Source organism: Brassica oleracea, chromosome C6 (assembly GCF_000695525.1).
Source record: "Brassica oleracea var. oleracea cultivar TO1000 chromosome C6, BOL, whole genome shotgun sequence".
Lineage (NCBI taxonomy): Eukaryota > Viridiplantae > Streptophyta > Magnoliopsida > Brassicales > Brassicaceae > Brassica > Brassica oleracea.
The window spans coordinates 29,403,527-29,415,328 of NC_027753.1; the positions used below are offsets into that span (position 1 = coordinate 29,403,527).

General features: G+C 39.4%; 2 long non-coding RNA genes and 1 pseudogene across 2 annotated transcripts; 1 reads left to right on the top strand and 2 right to left on the bottom strand.

Annotated features, from left to right (window-relative positions):
• LOC106297955 overlaps positions 1-3,633 on the top strand; it is a 9,883-nt pseudogene extending 6,250 nt beyond the window's left edge.
• A 686-nt stretch (positions 3,634-4,319) lies between these two features.
• On the bottom strand, positions 4,320-5,228 carry LOC106299147. The gene is made up of 3 exons (XR_001261694.1): positions 4,919-5,228; positions 4,744-4,838; positions 4,320-4,647 (listed from the first exon to the last, which is right to left on the bottom strand). It is a non-coding gene; the product is annotated as an uncharacterized LOC106299147 (long non-coding RNA).
• Positions 5,229-5,970: 742 nt separating this feature from the next.
• Positions 5,971-6,637, bottom strand: LOC106299695. Its single transcript, XR_001261842.1, has 3 exons — positions 6,521-6,637; positions 6,287-6,436; positions 5,971-6,177 (listed from the first exon to the last, which is right to left on the bottom strand). It is a non-coding gene; the product is annotated as an uncharacterized LOC106299695 (long non-coding RNA).
• Between the last annotated feature and the right edge of the window lie 5,165 nt (positions 6,638-11,802).

Here is an 11,802-nt window from a genome sequence, read left to right on the forward strand (position 1 = left end):
GTTACGAAAGAACATTTGTTCAATTCATGTGAAGGCCAAGAACATATTATATTATTCGAAATTAAAAAAACCTATAACGTAGGAACGTGAGATGTTGCATCTTTGAATCTCTTATGCTCGGCTGAATTAGTTTTGAAGTTTTGGTATTTAAATATGTCAGACCCTTGAAGTTATATAACAACAATGAAAGCTTCGTTGGGTTTTTTTCCATATGGTTCACTGTCCAAAGTTCCAACTTAACTAACAGAGATAATGGGACTCCTGTTAACAAATATCTCATCATCAAAGAACAGTCATTCTAATACCATAAGCACTTTGCAGTGTCGAACACAAGCATGACACCATAGGTATAGAGTACAATTAAAAAAAAAACAAATGAAAATTAAGTTACAAACAGATCTTGTTATTTTTTTTTTCAATGAATAATTCATTATAATGTTTGAAATCAACAGACTTGGAAACAAAACAAAAGAGAGAAGAGAAAAGCAAACACAACATCAGTAGATGCTATAAGGGACTTGTAAATGGTGATGCAAACTAAAGAGACTAAAGCAATGTAAAATAAAAATGGAGCTGCAAAGAAGCAGTCAAAGGCTTCTCTACGACAGATCTACTGTGTCTTGTAGACTTCATCATAGTTTCATGGAACTAAATAGTTCTAGAACATCTGGATATAGTTTGGGCACAGAGCGAGTGAATCCTATGTCTCACTGTGCCTTGTAGACTTCATCATCGTTTCAAATACACAGAGAAAGACTGAGATAAATGAAAAATAATTGGTGTTACAAAAAGAAGTTTTACAAAAAAAGAGAAATAGTTACATTATTATTGGTAGAAGAGTCAACAAAGCTTCTTAAATAACCGTCTCTAGCAAGTTGTCATCAGATTCCCCACTAAAATTTTGTACGTGCTATGATGAGATTTCAACCAATTTTGCTTTCCTTGCGCACTCAAAATCGTGTATGCATCTTTATGCCCTATTGGAGACACTGTATATGGGTGTGAATTTAATCATGGGTAGTAATACCAGAACATGATCACTATATCAATTACCTTATCTTCCAGTAGCACCTCCTTTCTTCACATTACGCTCCTATGAGAAACGAAGAAGTGGGATGACAACAGCCTGGCTAAAATAGAATACAAGATATGAATTAGCAGATATATGTCTTTTATTAGCATTTTATAGGAGACGGTCGTGGTAATTGGCAGAGACTGTTCTTCTTGATTTGGTTGATTCTGTGTTGTTCATCGCTGGAGATTGGAGATTTATAGTCCGAGCTTCCGTCGGTTACTATGGGAGATGATGAGGTTGATTGAATGCTTGAGAGATGAAATAATGGGGCAATCACGTTAAAGATCAGATTAAAATATGTTTTAATGCTATCATGAGACGTTACGGTGATTTGTTAAGCGAGCAGAGCTATGAATGTCGAAGATAGGAAGACGATCCAACCCTACTTGCTGGGCCTGAACATAACCTTTAGCAAAAAACCAATCTCCAAAAATCTACAATTTTTTTTTAGAAATGACCAAAGAAAAGCCCAGCACACCAAAAGAAGAAATCAAACGAAAACACAGAATTATTCACTTGCCACATGTCTAAAAATGCCTCTCCTTCCTTGCTGAGGTGGATGCATGAGGAGAGAGACAATCCAACTTTATATATATATAGATTGATAGATTGGATCCAAGGGGTTATACTTCTTAAGGAGATGCATTGAATGGGAATATGCACTCTAATCAGATTAATTTATTTGGGATTTGTATTCCATATTCAAAAACGTTACGACTCCAGAGGTTCAGTATTTTCATTTACTCTTTGACAAGAAGCCTCTTGAGATTCATAACCTCTGGTTCTCAAATATATAGAGGCTTAATCTTCATGAGTTACTCAAAGCGTGTTACCTAAAAGTCTCAAATAACTTCTCTTCCTCATTTTCATTTCTACTCGTTTTCTTTGGATCTCTAATCTCTAATGGCTAAATAGTGTAAAGTTTAGATTGAAACTTCTCATTGATGAGAGGAGAAACAAAGTTGTTTTGGCTGAAGCTGAGCAGGATTTTGTTGATGTGCTTCTCAGTCTCTTGACTATCCCAATGGGAAACATTGCTAGATTGCTGAAGAATCATAAAGACAGTACTAGAATGTTATAAAAATCTTAACAAAAGTGTTGAAGATATGGACATCGGTCATTTTGAGACCGAAGCCTGCAAGAGTATGTTGACGGACCTGAGGAGTACTAAGGATACGCATCGCAAAAGGCTCAAGATGAACATGAGTTCTACTAATCCCTCCAAGTTCTTCGTGTGCCCAAGTTTTTTCAAGAGTGATTCATATGGACACAGTGCATACAGCAACTTTAAGTACACAAGATGTAGCTGTGGAGCTTTGATGACCTCTCAAATTCAGGTCCCTGAAGAAGAGCAAGTTGAAAAACTGATAGGAAATAACGAAGATGGAGTGTTTATCAATTGCAGATCCTCATTCATTGTCACTGATGATTTGAAAGTGACATCAAACTCTTTTGGTGTTCTCATGAAAGTTCTTAATGATCGAGGGTACGCTGGCTTTAGTGATCTGCAGGAAACCCTAATTGATGTAGGGTTCGAAGAGGTACTTTATTAGCTTTATTTATTTATTTATTTTGTTCAATGTTCCGCTCATGTTATAGCTCTTTGTTTTTCTTTCTTTCTCATTGTCTCACGCATGTTTATAACTCTTAGTTATCTTCTATGGATACACAGGTGCGGACTCTACTAGGATGTTTCTTCACTTCAGAAGCTGCCTTGACATGCACGTTCCTTAAAAAAACTTGCATGACAAGGAATCTCAGAATGTTGTCTCCACCTGCGCCGAAAAATGTTAAAGTATGTTCCGTGGAAGTTTATGCTAGAAAGCTTGATAGGGAGATTCTTTATGCTGAGTGCAATGGAGACTTTGTTGATTCTCTTCTCAGCTTTCTGGTTCACCCTCTTGAGTTGGCTTGCTCATTGGCTAACGACAATACCATGTTGGGATGTGTTGGGAATTTGTGTACAAGTCCGTGTAGAGGAGCAGCTTCCAAAAGCTTACTTCTTCCTAGCTTTTACAGTTGCTCTAACAATAATCTGCTCGACTATGGTTACCAATCAACAACGTATGAATGTTTGATCTGTAACTCTTATTCGAGTTGCAAAGTGGCCAGGTCAATTTCTAGGTTGCCGATCGCAGGTGAAAAGGCTGTGAGTCTGTATCCAAGTAATCCAAAAATCAAGTCTGGAACTTCATCAGGATATGGGATTGGATTTATGAAGAAAAATACAAAGTTCATCGTGTCTAATGATCTTACTATAACACCAATGAATACATCTTCAACCATTGGCTTGTTAAAGAAGTTGCAGGTAGACATCAGTGATCTTGAGAAGTACCAGATTAACATTTCCAAAGTTGAGGTAACTTTCTTTTACTTTTTGTTTTTTGTTATATCCATCTTTCCTCAGTTTTAACTGTTTTTATCTTCAACTTGCTTACCTTGCAGCTCATTAGCATTCTTAGAGCTTCCTTAATCTCCTCATCTGCATTGACCAAAGGCCTCTCATACTTGCTCGTCAAGAAACCAAAGGAAGAAGCTTAGAGCACCATTAACCCTAGCACCCCAAATGGGGTGCTTAATTTTTTTTTTTTTTTTTGGTTTTTTTTCTGATTAAAAAAAAAAAATTAAAAACGAACCAATCGCGGACCGCCACGTATCAGTGGGGCCCGCAAAACAGTGCTAACACCGGTGCTTAATTAAGCTGAATAAACACAGGTGCTTAGTTTTTGTGTGGATCTCACCCGCTATTATATTAATTTTTTGCTAAGCACCCCTCTAAGCACCTCTATTAATCATGCTCTTAAACTCTCCCCAATAAAATTTCCTAAAAGAAACCTAGTGAAATTGCTTATGTTTTTGAGGATTATCTCTTATGGTTTTCAGATTCTGCAACAATTATTTCTAATTTCACTTTCCTATTCCTCAGTTCGCCTATTATATGCTCTTCTTTTTCTATGTATTTCGTTTTCAAGGTTTTAATTATACTCTTTAATGCAGTATCCTTTACTATCACTCTTTTATTTCTTAACTTTGCACTTCAAACAAGAGAACAACAACAGAAAGAGATTTAGTTTAATTTCTTTTTGTAAAGCAAATCAAACAGAAGTCACACTCTGATGTAAACCAGGTTTTTTTGTCCTTGAATGAATTTAACATTCAATTAAAAAAAACAAGAGTACAACGCATGAGTGAACTGTCGTAAATCAGAATCATCACTAGAGATTTTGTTGCTTGTTAGTATATATATTTTAACCAATATTATATTATAAAATATCATCACATAATTACATAGATTTGTTCTAAAACGTGGTTTTCTTCCCTTATAACTAAAAAGGTAAAGCTTGATAAATAAGTAAACATGAAGTAGACAAAACACAAGTAGAGATACAGAGACAAACAGGTTGAATAATTTTTCCTAACACTTAAGAGGACCTTGAATGTGATCAGCGAGAGGGCCGAATGCACCAGTGGTTTTGTACATTGCAAGGATGAAAGCAACACGTGTTGTTGTTACTCGTCCTGTTCACGGATGGTAAGTAGCTCATCAAATGACATTTCACGCCTCATTGTTTCTTCAAGAATCCCATACAAATCCAATTCATGTGAGACATTAACTTATTATGTACCCTCTCTATATCTTACTCACAAGCAAAATAAATGGTTTATACCTGAGTAACGAGCTGTTTATTGAGTGCATCGTTCCACATATTAGCAGCATATGCAGGTTGTACACGAGTCCACATATAGACATGACAGAAATTACCTGAAATTCCAATGTCACTTGTGTATTGCCATGATGATATCATGCATGGATCTTTAAGAAAATCAGAGATAGAGAAATACCAAGTGAGCATCAAGGGAGGTGGTTAGTTATTGTCTCCAGTATCGATCCATCTGAATATCAGGATGTAAAGGAAGCAAAGCTAGTTGTGGATTTGAACTATCCTTCAATGTTAAACCACTAATGCTAACAAATGTCTCACCTTCTCGTTCTCATCACTTTACAAGGAGAGAACTAATCAAAACCTTACATGTTCCCAACTCAGCTGTCTCTTCCCATGAATCAAAGTTTAGCACATGATATCGGACAGGGAAATGGTATGTCGACTCTTGTCTAGTGTATGACGAATATTAATTGGCCAGTGTATGAGATTTATAGTGACATATCTAGTCATATATAATAATGGCATTTTTTTCACTAGAAACATTATTACATGATGAGATGATAAAAGTTCACCTAAGAATTAAATGACTACAATGATGATAGTATGTAGTTGCTGCTGGTCCTTATCCACATAAATAACTACAACCACCAACAAATCGTGTGATGTGACATGTTCTACCATCATTGTATAGATAACAATCATTTCGTGCCTAAAATGTTAGTCCATGGACCAATTCTAGATCAACAATGTTTGTGAGTTTACTTAGTAAGGATGATGCAGTTTGGGTAGCAAGGGATAACCAGCCAGTGGCTGTCTGAATGGATTTAACGGACTCTGCATTTCAGGGATACATTATCATTCTATACCATATGGTTTTGAAGATACTTCAATTCTTAAGAAACATATAAGCAAATATTATCAGATAATCTATGCATCCAACAAAGGTTGATTGGAAAATTGGAGATTAGTGTATGTGTATAGTGGCTCCAATTGATTTGTAAGAAATGAAAAGAAAGATGCTTTTGTCCTCTTGCAACTTCATTATATGGTACATGTGTCGACTCTCTCTTCTCTTTATACGGTTTTGATGAGACACAAGTCTGACCATATGGCAGGACATATCCACCCTTCATTGCATTATCCTCATTTATAATAATCTGACATCAACCCGCATAACAAAAAACAGAGATTTGAACAGGTAATGATAAAGTTTTTCTGTGGTAGTTTTAACGCAACAAGCCGCAAGATGACAAGCTTCTCCACAGTAATCAGAGAATACCGCTGGAACTTTGATCTCTTTATCAAATCCTAAAGTGTTTTTACACACATGGCTCAAATGAATAAAAATCAGGTGCCCTATGTAATATATGTATATTCACAGTCTTCTTCCATGCAAGGTGCATAGCTGCAAATTAAAGGGAGGTCATCTCTCCGTCCCTGTTCAACAAGAGAAGATATAGATAACGATTCATCAGCCTGGTGCCAGTGTATAAAAAAAAACAACTAGCTACAATGTTTCAATGAGTAGCTGGAGAGTGTGCTATACCATAACAGTCGAAGATATTAAGAAGTTTTTGACATGTACGACTCACATATGTTGTGGAACATCGGGTCCAACCAGTTCTACACGTGCAGACTATGGAAGAGCGCTTGCAGCTCACCAAGACACCAAGTTGACCAAGCGCTTTCTGAGGCCCTTCAGCAGCTCAAACCATTTGCAAATTTATATCAGAGTTTTAGACATTTAAATAGATTCCATTATGCCAAATTAAGGGACTACCTTAAACTAAGGACATGTAGGCGATTAACAAAAACTGCTTCACACAACAACGAGAAACAAGATAGCAACCTCAAAGAGAGTATCAGAAGAGTTACTAGAAAGATACATATATACCAAGATAATGTATACAAAGTTCACTTATTTGGGGAGTCAAATTTCCTATCCCAGTGGCTTGAATTGCGTGAGATAGCAAGGGGCTGAAATAACGGCGAGCTTTAGGGATCAATAAGTAGTAAACCTTGTAAATCTCGTTAGACTAACAACCATATTAATTATGTCACAAGAAAATGTTACCCACTGATAAAGATAGAAACTTAGAGAGGTTTTACTGAACTTTATCTTTATTTTCCACCCTCATTACAGACACCCATCATCATCCTTTATACAGGACATACAAGACAATCTAAACGTTATACCACAGCTGTCATCTGTGAGTCACACAGAGCATCAAATCTGTTACAAAGTTAGAGCTCCTCCTTTTCCGTACTCGAGCTCCTTCCTCCTCTCTGAACCGTAGCTCTGTTCTTTCTGTGATGGGCCTTTTGCTTCTTATGTTTTACTCTGGCCCATTTGACTGATCTTCTTTACATTCCCCCTCAAACTCGTGTCGGGAGAAACTGAGACACCGAGTTTGTCACGCAAGCTTAGGAAGGTTCTTCTTGGCAAAGACTTGGTGAATATGTCAGCTATCTGAGTAGATGATGGAATGTGTTTGGTTTCAACAAATCCAAAAGCCACTTGTTCACGTATATAATGATAATCGGTCTGAAAGTGCTTTGATCGTCGGTGTAGCGCAGGGTTTGTAGACAGGTAGACCACAGAGAGATTATCACAGTAGATTATTGTGGCCTGGTGTTGAGCTATCTTCAGATCACGCAGCAGATTAGATACCCATGTGAGTTCTCTTGCCGTTGTAGTGAGAGCTCTGTACTCTGCCTCCGTTGAGGAATGAGAAACGGTGTCTTGTCTTTTGGCTGACCAAGATAGTATTGTTGATTCCACAAAGATACAGAATCCAGCAGTAGAGCATCGTGTGTCCTTGCACCCTGACCAGTCGCTGTCGCAGAACGCCGTAAGGGTCATGTTCGGATCACTCGTGATGTCTAGTCCAGCTCTTAACGTGCCTTTTACATATCTCAAAGTTCATTTCAGAAGTCCGAAGTCAGCTACTGTTGGAGCATGCATCCTCTGACATACAAAGTTCACAGCAAACTGTATGTCAGGTCTCGTTATAGTCAGGTACTGAAGCTTTCCTGCTAGGCTTCGGAAGTAAGTTGGTTCTGGAAATAGCTATGACTCTGGATCATCAAGGACAATAGGGAGAGGTGTGGGCATTGGGTTGCAGTCTGACATTCCGGCTTGATGTAGAATGTCTGTTGCATATCCTTCTTAATGTAGAAACAACCCCTCTTCTGTTTCTTCTATCTGAATGCCGAGAAAGTATTTTGGTTTCCCTAAGTCCTTCATAGAGAACCTTGTGTTTAGAGATTTCAGAAGGTCTTGGATAAGGTGTTCTGAATTCCCTGTGATTAGAATGTCATCGACATACAGAAGCAACAATAGGGTCTTCTCTTTGTGATGATATGTGAATAGAGACGGGTCTGATTTGCTGCACTCGAATCCAAACTCTAGTAGAAAGTTACTAAACGTGTCAAACCATGCTCGCGGTGCTTGTTTGAGACCATAGAGAGCCTTCGTTAGACAGCAGACGTGTGATGGTTTGTTAGGATCAATGAAGCCTTCAGGTTGGAACATATACACTGGTTCTTTGAGGTCACCGTGAAGAAAGGCATTTGACACGTCTAGTTGTTTGATAGGCCACTTCTTTGTAGTAGCAACCTTGAGAACAAGTCTGATAGTCGCTGTTCTGACAACCGGACTAAAGGTCTCGAGATAGTCGACTCCCTCTTCCTGCTTATTTCCTTTAACTACGAGTCTCACTTTCCTTTTGTTAGTTGTGCCATCAGGGTTCAGTTTTGTAGTAAACAGCCATTGAGAGTGGAGCACATGCATGTCTGGAGTTCTTGGAACCAGAGTCTATGTTTTAAGCATATGTATTCTCCTGATCTCCTCTAGCGCAGGATCAGTCCACGCAGGGTGCTTCATTGCTTCGTCAATGTTTCTTGGTTCTTCTGGTGTGAACTTAGAGGCAAGCATCACATATCTGGAGTTTGGTTTGGTTATGCCAGCCTTTGATCTAGTAGTCATTGGATGAGCATTCTGATCACCAACCTCTGGTTCAGCTTCAATCTGATTATGAATGTTTCCTTCATCGTTATCAGACAGGTGATCTTGTTGAATGTCTTGGTCCTGAGGTTGGTGATTTGCTTCCTCTTGAGTTGGTCTCGGTAGTAGTTGTATTGGTGTATCCTCTTCCTTTTCTTTGTCACGAGGACTTGCCATCTGCCAAGACTTCAGTAGAGCTGTCTGATACGCTGGAATCATCTTCTGATATCTTGTCTTAAAGGGGAAGTCGTCTTCTCTAAACAGAACATGTCTCGATATATACACTTTACCCGTAGGAGGATAGAGGCAACGGTAGCCTTTATATTGGCTGTTGTATCCTAAGAATACACACTGCAGAGATCTTGGATCGAACTTATGCTGAGAGACTGGCCTGAGACACGGATAGCACGCAGACCCGAAGACCCTGAGCATACTGTATAGTCTGGCTTGTTCTGAAACAGCCTTTCATGAGGACTCTTCTTTGTCTGAGATGGAAGCAAGTTCACTATGTAGTTTGCGGTGAAGAATACTTCGACCCAGTAGTGTAGTGGAGTGTTGCTGTGAAACATCAGCGACAATCCTAGCTCCACTATATGCATGTGCTTTCTTTCTGCTTTTCCATTTTGCTCAGGCGTGTAAGGACATGACAATCTGTGAGCTATACCAGATGCTTCTAGGTGTTGTTTTAGCTGGTGACTTGTAAATTCTCCTCCCCCGTCGCTTTGAAACTCTTTTATCTTTGTGTTTAGTTGGTTTTCAACCAGGGTTTGAAATTTTCGGAAGATAGAAAAGAATTCAGCTTTGGTTTGAAGAGGGTATAGCCAAGTGTAGCTTGTGAATTCATCAATGAAAACAGCATAATATTTGAAACCCTGGTTTGATACAACTGGAGAGGGACCCCATAGATCACAATGAATTCGATCTAGAGGTTTTAAAACACAAGAAGAAGAAGAAAAAAATGGTAATCTAGAGTTTTTCCCCATCTGGCAAGGCTCACAAAGGGGGTGTGTTATGCTCTTATTGATTGTTATGTCCTTACTGGAGTGAAGTTGTTGAAGAATCTTGAAGTTGGTATGAGCTAGACGATGATGCCATGTAGCTTCACTTGCTGCTGTTTGACGATCAGAATAGAACACTTCACACTCTTGATTCTTCAACATGTAGAGCCCATTAGTTCTTGGACCCTTCGACACCACTTTATGAGTTCTCAAATCAATCACGCAGACCTTATTAGAATCAAAGTAAACTCCACAGGGGTAATCATCACATAGCTTTGAGACAGACATTAAGGACTTCTTCATTTTAGGACAAACCAAGACCTCGTTTAAGGGAAGTGTACCTTTTGAAGTGGTGATATTGGTTGATCCAATGTGTGTGATTGGCAGGTACGCACCATCACCAACCATAATCGTATCAGCACCTTCATAGGGAGAGATCTGTTGTAGACCTGATGCAGAGGATGTGACATGGTTTGTAGCTCCGGAATCTGGATACCATTCTCTACCAGTTTCGTCTGAGACACGCAGCGCTGAGAAAGTTTCAGTATTGTAGTTGTTGTCGAAGCGGTTGTAGCATTTCATCGCGGTGTGGCCAACACGACCACAGATTTGGCAGGTTGGTCTGTCTCCTGGAGGACGGGTCTGAGTTTGATGCTGACTGAACCCTCGGCCTCGACTGGAGAAACCCCCTCTGCCTCTGTAGTAGTTCGAACGACCGCGACCTCTTTGACTTGGGGCGTAGTGTGGTGGATTCGACTCGGAGCGTTGAGTATTGAACGCCACATGAGGATTCTCAGATGTGTTCTCTTCATACGTCTGGAGCTTAGTGTCATAGCTTTGAACATCAGCGATGACATCATTAAATGTCGGAGCTGGAATCCGACTGAGAGAGCTTTGAATCACCGTCGTAATAGGATCGTATTCTCTTCCCAGACCGTTGAGGAATCCAAAAATCTTCATCGAGTCATCGACCGGTTTTCCGATTGAACTCAGTGAGTCACATATCGATTTGAACTCGCGACAGTATACCAGCAAGGTCTTGCCTTTCTTCGACTTAAGCTGAAGGTTACGAGTGTGAACTCTCTTGAGACGCTGCTTTTGTTGAAGTTTTCTGCAAGCGATATCCAGATCTCTCTTGATGTCTCGATGCTATGAACGTACCCTAGAACCTCCTCTGAGAGAGTTACGAATAACCACGAGCGAACCAGTTGGTCCGTACAAAACCAAGCTTCAAACAACGGATTTGGAGCTTCTTGATCTCTTCCTCCTTCTTCAGTGATGGGTAACGTGCGTGTAGGAGCTGTGACAGCGCCATTGATGAAGCCGATAAGCTTCTGACTTGACAGCAACGACTCAAACTGCGTCTTCCACAGCAGGTAGTTGGTATCGTTTAGCTTCAAAGTGACTGAACTTTTGATGTGAACACCGTCGGGAAAAGGGTAGGTCTCAGCCATCGTTTGCACCTGTTAAGGTTAGTGATGCTCTGATACCATGATAAAGATAGAAACTTAGAGAGGTTTTACTGAACTTTATCTTTATTTTCCACCCTCATTATAGACACCCATCATCACCCTTTATACAGGACATACAAGACAGTCTAAACGTTATACCACAGCTGTCATCTGTGAGTCACACAGAGCATCAAATCTGTTACAAAGTTGGAGCTCCTCCTTTTTCGTACTCGACCTCCTTCCTCCTCTCTGAACCGTTGCTCTGTCTTTTGTCTTGTTCTGTTCTTTCTGTGATGGGCCTTTTGCTTCTTCTGTTTTACTCTGGCCCATTTTACTGATCTTCTTTACACCCACTAGAGAAGTAGAGCTGCATGAAAATAGGAGGTATCTCTCCACACGTAATCGGTCCATCTGCATAGCTGGTCTGTTATTATGCATGATTTGCATGCAACATAGAAATTCAAAAGACAATAACACACAACCAGAAATGATAAAATACTTATCATTAACATGTTTCATATCACCGCAAGAAAAAATCATGTATTGTGAGATGAGATGGAAGGACAAGTAGGAAAACAATATGGTGAAAAACAAATATATCCCCCCC